Raw genomic sequence first — 17,330 nt, forward strand, 5'->3', positions numbered from 1 at the left:
TGGGTATTCACATCGATATGCCGCTGGTGTGATCACTCTTTTGAGCTTTGCTTGTGAATAAGACAGCAACTTTGAGGGACGGCTTCCCGATGGCCATAGAATGTGAGTAAGATAACTCATTAACACTAAATAAATTTTCCAGACATTATGTGAATACCCATTTTACGTTGCAGTGAAACCCCTCTGTTTTTAAATAAATAATTTTCCTTTTAAGTGTTTACTTTTTTATGCACTAATTCAAGTTTTACTGTAAATAAAATAAATGTTTCCCATTAACAGGAATTCTGACTGATTCCTGTGAGGACGTATATATTGGAAGTAAAAATTCTTAAAACATATATAAATGTATATATATTGTATGTATATGTAAATATTTACTTATATATATATATATATATATAAATATATATATATATATATATATATAAATATGTATGTATGTATGTATAAATGTATGTATAAATAAATATAAATATATATATATATATATATATAAATATATAAATATATATATATATATATATATATATATATAAATATATAATCCACACACCGGAATAAATACTATAGTAAATAGGAAAAATAAACACATACAGATACAGTATATACATAAATTCATTTGTCTCATTAAAAACCCGTGGTAACATCATCAGGACATCATCTATAAAATAAATTAAAAAGGGGCATTCAAATACATAGTTAAAAGTAAACATACACAAAACATAAAAAAATTATTATAGACAATCAAAACTTAAACAATCACACTTAAATACATTTACAAATTAAAGAACCAATAAAAGAAACTTAAATAAACTTAATAAAAAACTGAACTTAATAAAAGGAACTTAAAAATAAACTTAAAAGGAAAGCAAAAGGCGCACCTCAGGATGAAAGAGGAAAACACACTAAAATTACACAGCATAAAAACAGAAGGAGGAGGCGGACAAAATATAAACAAACAATCGAATTATGCTATGAGTACAAGTGCCCCGGATGTAGTTCCGGGAATTACGTTGGTTCGACTCGGCGTCTCCTCAAGGTCAGGGCCGATTTTCACATAAAGTTATCGTACGGGTTGCAGATTGTCTAATCCCGAACTTTCAAATATAAGATCCCACGCTAGAGGTTGCAAGACATCAACAAAATAAAACTTCAGAATAATTGGCTGCTAAAGGAACCTGGAGAACTGCTTCTCTTGGAAAGTCTGAACATCAAAAGAAAATGTACCGACGTTAAAAATCATCGGCTGTTCCTCTGTTCATAGAATAATTGAAAATTTGTTAATATTTGTTTGCTTCCTCCTTCTGTTTTTATGCTGTTTTCTTTTAGTGTGTTTTCCTCTTTCATCCTGAAAAATAAATGCTCTCCTTTAAGTTCCTTTTATTAAGTTCAGTTTTTATTAAGTTTATTTTAAGTTTTCTTTTATTGGTACTTTAATGTGTAAAATGTATTTAAAAATGATTGTTTAAGTTCAACTGATTGTCTATAATAATAAATTTTTTATGTTTTGTGTATGTTTACTTTTAACTATGTATGCTGAATGCCCCTTTTTAATTTATAAAAATAGATGATGTCCTAAAATAAATGTGACCAATAAATCAAGAAACGCGTAGACAAATAAATAAATGTATGTATATATACTGGATCTGTATGTGTTCCTGCATAAAAATGCCTAAATATATATATATATATATATATATATATATATATATATATATATATATATATATATATATATATATATATATATATATATATATATATATATATATATATATATATATATATATATATATATATATATATATATATATATATATATATATATATATATATATATATATATATATATATATATATATATATATATATATATATATATATATATATATATATATATATATATATATATATATATATATATATATAAATATATATATATATATATATATATATATATATATATATATATATATATATATATATATATATATATATATATATATATATATATATATATATATATATATATATATATATAAATAAATATATATATATATATATATATATATATATATATATATATATATATATATATAAATATTATATATATATATATATATATATATATATATATATATATATATATATATATATATATATATATATATATATATATATATATATATATATATATATATATATATAATCAAGGGATATCCCTCTCATGTAGACCCCAACACATGATTAATTTTGAAATGCAGTTTGTTGTTCCTTGGACTGTGGGGCAGAGGAAAATTGACGGGGGGAAAACACAGAGAGTTTGAACCAGATCGAAGCTGTTAGCGCTAGTATGTAGCAAATTTGTTTACACATTTACAAATACAAAAATTAAAACAAGTACTTGAAAGGATCACTTACCGAGGCAAGAGCTAAAAAGTGACTAAAAAGACAGGGAGAAAATAAACAAACGAAAGAAACCCTATAACGAACGTGTGGACGACGATTGAGTGTTTAGTGTTGGTACATTAACTTTTTATAAAAAGCGACTCTAACACTATCAACTCGTCGTCCTTACGGGCAGATCCAATAATTTTTAAATCATTTTATCCAAGCGGGTACCACAAATCTTAGAATGGTTCCGAACATTGGATAGTTCGGGATTGGATAATGTGCAAACCGTCCTGAAGCTGACACCTTGGAGGAGCAGAAATGGACCTCGAGAAGCCTCCTCGTACATCCAACGTAGATTCCCTGACTACATCTGGGACAGGTATATTGATCTTGTGGGAGACATACAGTACATGCCTTCACCTCTTCAACCTGATATATACATATACGAGTATATATATATATATATATATATATATATATATATATATATATATATATATATATATATATATATATATATATATATATATATATATATATATATATATATATATATATATATATATATATATATATATTATATATATATATATATATATATATATATATATATATATATATATATATATATATATATATGTGTGTTATGTGTGTGTGTGTGTGTGTGTGTGTGTGTGTGTGTAGAATCTAATGGTCACTTTTACCAGACACATATGTAATTCTAATAGTCGTAATGCCCTCTTAACTTCTCGAACAGATATCAGTTTGATGGCGCAGAGAAAGGATGATTGGTATCATTAAAAAATAAAGACATCTATATTATTTTTGTACATATTTTTGAAGTCTAGCATTTATACAGAAATGTACAGTACAAAGAGTGTTGCAAATATGGAACATGAATATATGATACACTGATAGTGTACTAAAAGGATTACTTGTGCCAATAACCAAGACCTCAGAGTCAATGACTTTTCTTTTTTTTTTTTACTTTTTCCAATTTTTAAGCATTTATTGACGCATGATGTATTAATTGCAAGCTAAAATAAAGTTCATTCCTGAAAATATAAGGCTTAAAGGCATAGTACATTTTTCATTTTTTAAGCTGGAAGCACTTTCAAATGTGCACGTTGCTGGGAATGAGAGTCAAAATAAACTCTGCTGCGAAAGGGTTAAAGAGATTTTTGTATAATTTATATGTATTCTCAATATTTATTCTTTTATTGCAGCCTTGAAAATGAGACCAGTTGTCTTGAAACGTCGGCACAAATAAAGATGTTTTTATGTACCAGTCTGTTTCACTGCTTCAATTCTTTATATATATATATATATATATATATATATATATATATATATATATATATATATATATATATATATATATATATATATATATATATATATATATATATATATATATATATATGTATATATATGTATATATATATATATATATATATATATATATATATATATATATATATATATATATATATATATATATATATATATATATATATATATATATATATATATATATATATATATATATATGTATATATATATATATATATATATATATATATATATATATATATATGTATATATATATATATATATATATATATATATATATATATATATATATATATATATATATATATATAAATATATATATATATATATATATATATATATATATATATATATATGTATATATATATATATATATATATAAATATATATATATATATATATATATATATATATATATATGTGTGTGTGTGTGTGTAATTTAACATGATAATGCCTCTTAACTTCTCGACTTCGACACCAAGGATAACTTGTAACTACGAAGCCGAATTTATTTTGACTCTCATTCCCAGCTACGTGCACATTTGAAAATGCTTCCAGCTTAAAAATGAAAAATGTACTACACTTTAAGCCCTATATTTTCAGGAATGAACTTCATTTTAGCTTGCAATTAATACATCATGCGTCAATAAATGATTAAAAATTGGAAAAAAAAAAAAAAAAAAAATGAAAAGTCATTGACTCTGAGGTCTTCGTTAGTGGCACAAGTAATCCTTTTAGTACACTATCAGTGTATGATATTCATGTTCCATATTTGCAACACTTCTTGTACTGTACATTCTGTATAAATGCTATACTTCAAAATATGTACAAAATAATATAGATGTCTTTATTTTTTTAATGATACCAATCATCCTTTCTCTGCGCCATCAAACTGATATCTGTCCCTTGCAAGTACTGCTCTGAAACTAGATGTAACTAATATGAAGCTGTTTTTAACTCAGATAACTTTCAATGGTAAGTTTGTGAACTAATTTCAAATGAAAAATAAACATACCATGATCTTTTAGGCATGGCTATCATAAAATGGAAATATTTAATTCTTTTGACGTATCTATTTCTAGATCTTTTAAAACCATTCATAGGAGTCAAATTGTCAATCTAATTACCTTAAGTGTATAAATTATTGTACTATCGACTATCTTTGGGATTATTATAATTTAATTCAACTAGATTTCAGCAACATCAACACATCAAATCATTTGTCATATCCTCACTTTCCACCAGATCATCTTTTCCTAAGATTCTGAATCAAAGTTTTTTCCTCGATTTCTTAAAGTGATATATATATATATATATATAAATATATATATATATATATATTCACAGACTTTTCCCAAAAACATCTATTTGTAATTTTTAGTCTTCTCCATAAGAGAATAAAATTGATATAAATTATACAAAAATCTTAACATGTCCCAGTTTTGAAAGCATTCCCATCTAATTGCTTTGAAAGTGCTTCCAGCTCCAAATGTTCCAAATCTAATTACCTTATGGTTTTTTTATAATTTTTAGCTTGCAATTAATACATGTATCAATCCATTAAAAATTGGAAAAAAAATCTTTGGATTATGATATTTCAACATCAACACATATATCATCATCATTTCACATACATAAATGCAACTTCAAAATATGTACAAAATAATCACCATTCTATCAGAATGATACATCATCATATCCTGTTTCATCAAACTGATATCTGTCAACGTACTGCGTCTGAAACAAATGCTAATATGAAGGTTTTTAACTCATAACTTTCAATGGTAAGTTTTTAATTTCAAATGAAAAATAAACATACCATGATCTTTTTAGGCAAAATTTGCTTCTGCTATCATAAAATGGAAATATTTAATTCATTTGTTACGTTATCATCCCTCCTAGAGAATAATTTACAAAGCATTCATAGGAGTCAAATTGTCAATCTAATTACCTTATGAGTGTATAAATTGATTGTACTATCGACCTCTTTGGGATTATTATCATTTAATTCAACTTCATCCATGTTTGGCATTATCAATACATCATCCCATCATTAACATCATCATCCTCACTTTCCACCAGGTCAGAATCATCTATATCATAATCAGATTCTGAATCAGAAGCAAATAATTTTTCCTCGATTTCTTAGATATATATATATATATATATATATATATATATATATATATATATATACATATATATATATATATATATATATATATATATATATATATATATATATATATGTATATATATATATATATATATATATATATATATATATATATATATATATACATATACACATGTCCCAAAACTTTTTATATACCAAACATTTTATTGAGAGAGAGAGAGAGAGAGAGAGAGAGAGAGAGAGAGAGAGAGAGAGAGAGAGAGAGAGTAAAACGTTTGGTACAATAGTGGGTCTGAGACAGGTGTGTGGTGTGTACATGTTGTTTGAAAATAAGTTGGCCTTATTCCGGCACGGGATCTTGCTCCTAGAGCAGCCAGTAAGAGTCATTCTGATGGTATACAAGTGATAAAGATGGTCGGGATTAAGAGTTATGTTTAATGATGTGAAATCCATAACGACGAGTCTCCAAGGTTATTTGATATTTTTTTTACGGATTTAGTGATGCATAAATTGGAAAAATTTTAGATTTTTCTAGAGAAAATTTGTGAAATTCTGAAAAACACAGAAAGAAAAATGTGAGAGGGAGGTGAATATAAGCTGAAGAGTCGGTTCTGTCGTTACAGACTCGAAATGGGTCTACAACTTCTTTTGCCTTGCCTCCGCCTAGTAGCAGTTTTTGGTGTGCTGTTGTCCGGCAAAATGGACCCAGGTCTGGAAGCCGCCTCTGGAATCAAGAATTTGCTTCTGGTTGCTGTTTTTGGATTGGCTAGCGCTGTAACAGGCAACATACTGGACAACATTAAGAAGCAGAAAATCGAAGATGATGATTACAATGGAAAACTGAAGCATTGCAGGGAGAAGTTCGTCTCGAAAGAGAAGAGAGGAAGAATCTGACACTGGAGAATGTCAACTTAACCAAAAGAGTTCATGATCTGAAAAATACTCTTCAAGAAAATAAAACGGAAAAAGAAAAGGAGAGATGCACAGAAAGGAACTGGAAACAGAAAGGAAGGATAAGCAGTCGTACACAGGACGGTTTAACACGCAGAAGAGGGAACAGCAAAATCTTGGAGGACAAGATCCTTTTTGCTTGAGAACGAAAAGCAGCTGACGCAGAAGGAGATGCCGGCTCAGGAAAATGTGCATAAATATGCTGGGAGACGAGATAACGAGGATGAAAGCAGAAAATAAGCGACTGACTCAGAACGGTGCCGCTGTCCAGTAGCTAAGTGATACCCGAACAACAAAGTAATGAGCCTGACTGCTCAGTTGGCAAAGCTTAATTGTCAACTTCGTCAACAAGAGGAAGTACCAAGTCAGCTGGACACGGAACTGCGTGAGATGGGAGAAGAGAGGATGCAGATGACTGAAGGAATCAGAGGACTAGGAAGCGAACTCAACCACTGTAAGACTGAGAAGGAAAACCTCCAGTTAAACGTTCGAGAAATGCAAGAGCAAGTTGGAAAGCTGTCGAAAGAAAATGGCTTCCTCCAATGTCAGCTACAAGAGAAAAATGAAGCTTAGTCAGCAGGATAATTTACTGCAAGCGAAAGACCACCGGCTGGAAGAGATGGCGAGGCTGGCCAGCAGCATGGACGAGAGGAATCTTCTTTTGGAAGATGAGCTGCGAAATCTGCAGGCAAAGAACGAAACGTTACTCCGCGACTTCAAGAACCTCGAGATGAGGACGGAACACTTGGAAAAAGCAAACAAAAGACTACAGAAAAGACTTGCAGTTCTTACGAGCTGGCACGAGGCAGTAGGAGCCAGCCTCAATCTGACGGAAAGGAAATTAGAGTGAATCTCCGATAATGTAGGCAGAAGACTCACTTATGTTTGCCGGAGGAACAATGATGTTATTTACACAAAGGAATCCATGTACTGCTTGTGTTTAGTTTCATATGTAAATATCCATTCTGTATAGTTAATATTTTTCATTGTACGTTCAAGGATAAGGATATAACAAAATGTAAAAACAACTTCCCTCTGTTCATTGCCCATCAAAAAGCTAAGTTCATTAAAGTCAAGGAATGCAATAATGACTTGGTCTATAACAGACAAAAAGTGATACACACACACACATATATATATATATATATATATATATATATATATATATATATATATATATATATATATATATATATATATATATATATATATACAGTATATATATGAATATATATATATTTATATATATATATATATATATAATGTTATATATTTATATACATGCATGTATATATACGTACAGTATATTATTAATGAATAAATATGCTGATATATATTTATATCATAAAATGATTATATATCATGAATCCAACTTTACATAATATCATGAAAACCCCAGTAACCTACCAAATTCTGCAAGTGATGTGGAAGATGTTTCCGATAAAGTACTGTAGGCCCGTATTTCTTAAAACTTCCAACAGATGGCAATAGTGTGAGAATCGGCGCGAACCTTAAGAAGTCTTTGGGTGCAACCCACGTAAATTCCTCGAGAACACCGAGGACAATCATATTTATATACTACCCCAGACGTCATAAGGTCGCTTAAACGGTCTTTGGACTTAGATTAATTTTTACGACTCCATAATGGCTAGAAATAATTTGAGAAAACTTTTGGCTAAAAGTTTTATCATGTACAAATGGAAGACTGGCATAGATTTGAAGTTTGGGAATAGTTGGAATTTTGTACTTTGGCATGAAGTTATCCTCTAATATTTTCCGCACATATTGAAAAGAAAAGTTTGATGGAAAATAATTGTTGGTGAAAAAACAGTGTAAAAATTGTATTTCCTTCAGTGGCGTCGTGAGGGCTGCTGGTGCCCGGGGGCAAAGTCTTTTATGGCGCCCCTAAAGAGGGGAGGGGACCGGGGGTGGGGGTGGGGGTGGGGAGGACTATTTTCAGTTGAGTGTGCTAATCTTGGCAGGAAATGTTTGCCTTCATTATTTTAGATATATTGCGTTGAAAACAAAACATTCTAATTTGCATAATAATATTCTGGAATGATAGAACACAAACCGAATTTGCAAACTGAAATAGTTTATTTTACACGTAAAAGATATACTGTAATTAATTAATCATTAGCCCTCATAAATAAATTCCAAAATGTTGATAAGATAACTAAAATGTAGACTATAGTAAAGCATCACAGTAACCAGTAACTCTTAATAACCAAAGACAAATGGCAAATTAAATAAATTTGACTAAAAAAGGAGTTAAACATTTGAGAATACAGGGGGCTAAGAAAATCATGAAAATGTACAATTTGTTGCCAGCATAGAAGTTAATACTAGAAAAAAAAAATTTTGTGGTAAAGACTGAGTAGTTATAATGCCTGAAAAGAAAACTGTTAAGAACAAAGATGAATTAGTTAACTAACTATAAACCTTAATTTCCTTTAAAGAATGTTTAACATACGTCAAAATAATGAAAACAAAAAGACTAAAGTGATGGATGCTTAGGATCAACCATATGCAAGGGAATAAAGCGGTATAAAGGTATTAGAATGCAAAGATAATTAGACAGATATTGACAACAGAAAACCTAAACAAAGAAAAAGATTGACAATGAATTGTAGGACATTAAGTATTGATGCACGTTACAATGTGTTTACAATTTTATCTTTCTAGCTTTTACACCCGCAAATTTGTCTATCACGTCATCAAAGTTTATTTTGCTTGTGATCTTTTGCTCTGCACTTAGTAGAGTTTAAGTTGACAATCTCTCTTGCCCCAGTTCGTAGATGCGACAAGATAAGTTTCAGCTTACTAAATGATCGCTCACAACTAGCAATTGATACTGCAACTCGAAGGTTTAGGAAAACACTTTCATTCCCGTATTGTACAATGAAACAAAGTAATTCCTGTGGGTTAGTGATCAGAACATCATCTCGTGTTTTAAGCAGCATTCTGCAATCTACAATTTCGCTGAACAGTTCCAAGCCATTTGAGTCAGTGTCATAGAAACTTGCCACATTAATGCACCTTTCTTTGGTGTAGGCTTCATTGGTTGTATGAAAATGCAGAAATAATTGTAGTCTGCAGTTCGTTATGCACAAAAAAAAATGCTCACGAAAGAAAACGAAACACTAGATTGATGGGGTGACTATCCAATATCTTTGCACTGACTCAGTCACTGAACCACTTATTTTATTAGTACGTAATAAAATTTGGTAGTATAGTAATTAACACATAATGATTACATTTATATATAATGAACATTAAAGGAAGCCAGTCTTATTTAAGTTGCTGGTTTCATCACCCCATTTCCCGCAAAATAGGTGTCTTCCCAACTTAAATTTTGGCGCCCCTTCAATGCTGCTCCCGGGGACATATGTCCACCTCACGACGCCTCTGATATACTGTATGTAAATGCTTTTATAATTATTTAGTTTACCTTGCAAGAAACGTTCTGTGGGACAGACAAGCCAACAATCCTTCTCAAGGAAGTCCTTAGGAAGAAATGGATGGGATAGAAGAGGAATAAGAATAACTGGTAACTTTGAAAGACAAAAAAGAAGTTAATATGCGTTAGCTTTACTTGGTTATAACAAGCAAAAAATACGGGCAACTTCTGCCCTTTTCATTACACGAATATGATTCTAAATTTCAAAATTCACAAGTGCACTTTAATGACTGTTACTGAAGGATACTGCTGCCCATGTCATTGCTGCCGTCCAAGCATCTCATAAGTCATGCTTATGGAACAACGGACCACGTGGCATTAAAGAGCTTAGTGACTCTGCTGCTGAAGAAAAACACATTCATTTCGTTCGCTGTAGAAGTGATTGGCGACGGAAGGGAGGTTCCACAGAACGTGCTGCTGCTAACCGATGAATAAGTGACGTCACCATCTGGATTCCAATGACGCTGTTCTCGGCACAATTCGTGGTCATGACCACCGAGTTGTGAAGGTGAGCTGAATTCTGGTGTTACTTGGAGACTGTCGGAAAGAAAAAGAGCGTTGAAGGGCTGATCAATATCTGTTTAATAAAAGAAATAGGTCTGGGGAGGCTGAAGTTCGCCCATCCCACTCCACACCCACCTTTTTTTTACCCCAGACCAGAAAAACCAAAAAAGGAATTTAATAATGAAAAATATACCGGCTACATCTGGAGGAATAGAAATGTAAATGGGAGAGGAAACTAAATTTGGAGGAAGCCTGGAGCCTTTTCTTGAAAGAAAGAAAGAAAGAAAGAAAGAAAGAAAGAAAGAAAGAAAGAAAGAAAGAAAGAAGTTTAAAGAACTAGAGACAAAGGCATAAGACAGACTTTGGCGACAAACGCTCTAGTTAAATGATTCAAGTCAGGCCGAATATTTCGTGACTTTGTATCGAGTATTGACTTCTTAACTTTCCATGTTGTTATCAAGCTGGATACGACTCAGTTAAGGGACCTAAACTTCACAGACTCATGTAGCCTACTTATCAGCTGCATAATTACTATTATTATTGTAATCTTTGCTATGATGCCATTTTTGATGTGTCACAGGTTTAAATAAATCTCTCAAGTTGAATGTTAAGTGTAAAGTGCAGGTTAATTTTGGTTAGGAACTATGTTGCGTCACCATTGGCTGTTAGATACCTAGAGAATAGGGAAGTGCAGCCTATAGTGTACAGTAGAGTCTATGTTATTCAATAGGCTTACAGTACTATGTACTTCAGGAGGTTTAGGTCATCGTTTTTTGCCAATATCTTTCAAACCAATCGATTGATTGGTATGTTGCTTTGAAACAGAGTTTCTCACACCCTCCCCTAATTTTCGATAAATAAAATACCTTTTCCAAAGACAGAATTTAAAGACACTTTACTCTTGAATTTTAGGACATAGCCAAAACCTAGCCACTCAAGATTTACGAATTCATTCGGTAGGCTCTCTTGGGGTACTCACCCCACCCAGCACCCACCCTTCCTCCTTCTTTGAACCTCGCTTCCCCGTCTGTCTTTTCATTCATTCCCCACTCTCTCTCTCTCTCTCTCTCTCTCTCTCTCTCTCTCTCTGTCTTCGCAACATTAACATTGTAATGGAATGTTTTCGGGCACATATTAGCGTTAAAATTTTTCAACTGGGCAATGTAGGATGAAATGGGCTAAGGACCCACAGTACATGGTTAGACAGAATTTAGGGTTTCCGAAATCTTTGTAGTTGGTGAATGAAATGTCGGGCTAACGACGGGTTTACCACTAGTGAGTGTACCCAGTAACTACAGAGAAGGCTGTCTTGTCGCTTACATGTTGAAATGTTCCGTGGATGCAGAAATGCATTTGCTAGACGTCTTCTTGAAGTTTACAGCCGGGAAAAAGCTGCCCAAAAATTAGGAATAAGTCTAAATAGGTTAGATATTGCTTATGGTTATATTTCATGGTCATATATATATATATATATATATATATATATATATATATATATATATATATATATATATATATATATATATATATATATATATATATATATATATATATAATATATAAACTACAAACGTCCTTTAATATCCAATTCCTTATACCTCAGAGTAATATATTTTCATATATATGTTACCGAAGGAATTTTCTAGTTGATAATAAGTCCACCGTCCCGTGGGGTCAACCAGCGACGGACGAGGAATCAGGACTACAGTGACACACTAACCAGTGTCGGCCACAAGAGAGGGTATAAGTGAATACCATCTCCCATCAACCCACCCGGCCGAACTCAGGTGTTTTGCGTTTGAGACGATATCCACCCACCTCTGTCATGTTGACCGTGTAGTGCGTTTGTCGCACGTAGCCATATTATGACTATTTATCACATCACCGTGATTCATATACAATCAGAAAGCTACAAACGTCCTTTAATATCCAATTCACTCTACCTCGGAAGTAATATATTTTCATATATGTTACCAAGGGGGAATTTCTAGTTGATAATAAGTCCACCGTCCCGTGGGGTCGAACCAGCGACGGATGAGGGAATCAGGACTACAGTGACACACTAACCAGTCGGCCACAAGAGAGGTATAAGTGAATACCATCTCCATCAACCCACACCGTCGAACTCAGGTGTTTTGCGTTTGGAGACGATATCCACCCACCTCTGCCATGTTGACCGTGTAGTGCGTTTGTCGCATCGTAGCCATATTATGACTATTTATCACATCACCGTGATTCATATACAATCAGAAAGCTACAAACGTCCTTAATATCCAATTCACTCTACCTCGGAAGTAATATATTTTCATAAATGTTACCGAAGGGGAATTTTCTAGTTGATAATAAATCCACGTCCGTGAAGTCAACCAGCGACGGACGAGGAATCAGGACTACAGTGACACACTCAACCAGTCGGCCACAAGAGAGGTATAAGTGAATACCATCTCCATCAACCCACCCGTCGAACTCAGGTGTTTTCGCGTTTGGAGACGATATCCACCCACCCTCTGCCATGTTGACCGTGTAGTGCGTTTGTCGCACGAGCCATATTATGACTATTTATCACATCACCGTGATTCATATACAATCAGAAAGCTACAAACGTCCTTTAATATCCAATTCACTCTACCTCGGAAGTAATATATTTTCATATATGTTACCGAAGGGAATTTTCTAGTTGATAATAAGTCCACCGGGTCCCGTGGTCGCCTAACCAGCTACGGACGAGGAATCAGGACTACAGTGACACACTAACCAGTCGGCCACAAGAGATAGCATTATGTGTGAGTGTATATATATATATATATATATATATATATATATATATATATATATATATATATATATATATATATATATATATATATATATATATATATATATATATATATATATATATATATATATATATATATATATATATATATATATATATATATATATATATATATATATATATATATATATATATATATATATTATATATATTTATATATATATATATATATATATATATATATATATATATATATATATATATATATATATATATATATATATATATATATATATATATATATATATATATATATATATATATATATATATATATATATATATATATATATATATATTTATATATATATATATATAAATATATATATATATATATATATATATATATATATATATATATATATATATATATTGTCATGATATACATCCTCCCTCCTGTAAATTTCAGTACCTTATTTAATTTTGAAGTAATCTGCTATTCATTTGACTATCGGGTCGGGAAATTGGCGGGCATCGGACAGAACCGAGCCTATTTGAACCAGATAATAGCCGTTAGCACCTGTGAGGAGATAGGCCTCCTTAAACCACCCCCCCAAAATCGTACGATCCAGAGAACAATGAAAACCCCCTTTTCCACCCCCATCATGCAATGGGGAGGCATGTAGGTATGGGGGCGGTCAAAAAGGCCATTTAGCGCTATGGACCAGGTAGGATTTTAATCTGTAGGCACTTAATGATAAGTGTGCTTTTCCTCTGCCCTCTTTGCTGGTTCTCTTGACATACTTGCAGATACGGTTGGCCCAAAGCTCAAAGCTCAAGACGCCATGTTTTGGAAGCAAGCAGATACTCCTGTGACCTCATCTGTAGCGCACGTGCTGCATTTTCTCCCACTCCGCTGGTTGAACTGACTTCGACAGACAACTGGGACGATTCTTAGGCGCCAACAATGGTCATAAAAGGTTCGTACGTTGCAAGTAGTCAATAGCCAGCCCTTTCCCCTTTTACTTAAACTCCTTAAAATTCCATTTCTTTAAACTTTAACTCCTTCCTCCACCAAGCAATCCTCCTTTGTTCGAGTCCTGCCTGCATCCCATATCTCGCCATTTACGTGTCTTGAATTCAAGTAAAGATCCCGTGATAACCATCAATTATCCCTCCCCCAGTGCAATTTAAGGGCTATTTAGGTTAAGCAATATCAGTGTTAATTTTCTCTTTGTGTGAGTGCGATCACGTGTTCATTGTTAGAGCCTACGCTGCTACGATTCCCAGATTGTGCCTACGTGATTTCATTATAATTATCTGTTGGGCTATGTAGTGGCTAACATTTAAGTGTAGAGTATCCCCATTTATAAGGGAATTCAATTTCCTTCAGTGTGTACCATCGTTCCTAACCTAGAACGTCTCTTTCAGAAGAGACATGTGGACCGATCGCAATCCATGCTTCAGTATCTCGTCTGCCACCCCAAAATCCTGAAAATTCCTGGTCGCAGTCATTACCAAATTCCGCTGTGGCCTGAAAATGTTCATATGAATTATTCTCCCATCCTGGAGTTCCATCATTTGCATTATCTGAGACTATTTCGTGTAAACAGGGCAAGACTAAATGTTATTATTATCATTGGACTGATTGTATTGCACATTGGCCCCATTTTTAATCAACTTGCTTGTTGCCAATCATTGCATTATTATTCCATGTGTCCTATCAATGAGTTTGCCCCTTAGTTATCATGTTGTTTTGTTGTCTCATTGTTTACTTGCTAAGTCTCTGTAAATAAACCCCTGTAAATTTGTAAAAGGAATTCTAATTCCCAAATGGCGACCTTCCTCATTCAATTGTAAATCCAGAAAAATCAAAGGTAAGTTTTCAAATAACTTTTCCTTTTGCTCATAAGCTTGGCTTTCTTGGTTTCGTGGCAGCATCATTATAACTTTGTTTCAATTTCTCACCAACCAAGACCGTCCAGTTTAGGACAGTGACGACCAATTGCCAGGATTAGTCTATTAGCATTAATTAGCCTCGCTATTAAGCTAGACTAAAAAAAAAACAGGAATATATAATATCAATTATTTCAACTCACGGTAATCATTTCATTATTCAAGAGCACAAGAAAGCGATCGGAACCAAGAACTTTGGTAAACAGAGTGTGTGCATGTCCTAAAATTAAGGAAATAAGAGTAATAATAATATTTCTTTAAAGAAACGCAACAATTCTCGTATCGTTACAAGCGTTCATAACACAGGGGAGCCCATAGGGTTCTTATATTAGCGAAAACAGAGAGGTAGGAGCGAAGTGTCCGTCCCTGCAAAATTTCTAGTGTGTAGGACAAAGTGTCGAGGTGCCGGACAAGCAAATATAGGAATTAGGAAGGGGTCAGTTAGGGAATTTTGTATGTGTAAGCTAGGACCAGTAGCTAGGAGTTTATTTCGGAATAGTTATGGCAAAGAAAATGTACATTTCTTGGTTAGTGATAAATTTTGAAATAACCATTAGCTTACAGGAAACCGTATAGCGATTTTTGGCATTTATACGGCTAGCGAGACACAGTGTGTTCAAATAGCACATGCGTAAAACTGTCCCAGTGTTGGAGAAATAAAAACAGTTCCGAGCGTAGGTATTTAACGACCCTCCCAGTGCATATTAAAGAATATTAATGTAAAGTAAAGACATTGCTGATACTCAAAGATTAATAATTCATTTCGCATTTTAAACCCGCACTTAGCAAGAAAGTAGAGCTTTTTTTCTCTTCCAATTCCACTTCGTCCTGTCGCACGACGAAGCAATAGCCTACAATCAGCTGTTTCCTGCGCGTAGTCGTTCCCACAACGTTCGTTCAAGGAACGAGCCTCCTCCTTGTGTGCTTAACGGAACTCAGGAAACTTTGTGAAACAGTTTGAAACACCCTTGCATACTATACCCTAAGCTTTTTTTATGCATGCGAGCCAGTAGCAATTCCAGAAAGACTTAAGCCTTAACTTAACGTAATTCCGCAAAAGACTGTATTTTCTCTTGAGACTAAAAGAAAACCACTTTAACAAATTTCATAACAAATACGTGCCATTACATAATGCTCACCAAGAGAGAGATAGAGAGAGATTTTTTTTCCCTCCTCTCTCCTCTCGTATTCGTTCATTAACACGGGACCGACATAGTTTACTTACGAGTTTGGGAATCAACCCACGAATGGTAAAAGGCAGATACAAAGAATTATATTAATATGTAATCTGGAATTTCAAATTCATTACCCAGAAAGAAAAAAATTTATCCTATACACAGTGCATAGTTTTGAGCACTTGTGTTTAACGAATAAGTGCACCTAAACGGTTTTTTTTCCTTCCAAGTGCTTCAGCTCAAATCATTTATTGTTCGCTATAAAGTGCATATATATTATATCTTGTTATGTGTTCCAACTGGAGTGCGGGAGTGGGGGTATATCTTATTTCAGACTTGCGTGTTGCAAGTGCTAAAAAACCATTGCACATTGTGTGCCTCCCTCGTAGCCTACCTGTCCTCATGTCAGGCAGCTCCCACTAGTTCTCATAACTAGCTACCCACTCGTGTCACATCCAGTTTCCATTCCTCTCAGTGCCACTAATCTGCGGCACTGCTAAGCACCCAATCACTGAAGCACTTATCTTTCTCCTTTCACTTTCCTATCTCTTCCCTTCTGTTGAAGTCTCTCATTTACCTTTTTACTCCCTACTTACCTTCTGCTCAGGCAGAGTACCTCACCTTC

Source organism: Macrobrachium rosenbergii, chromosome 56 (genome assembly GCF_040412425.1).
Source record: "Macrobrachium rosenbergii isolate ZJJX-2024 chromosome 56, ASM4041242v1, whole genome shotgun sequence".
NCBI lineage: Eukaryota > Metazoa > Arthropoda > Malacostraca > Decapoda > Palaemonidae > Macrobrachium > Macrobrachium rosenbergii.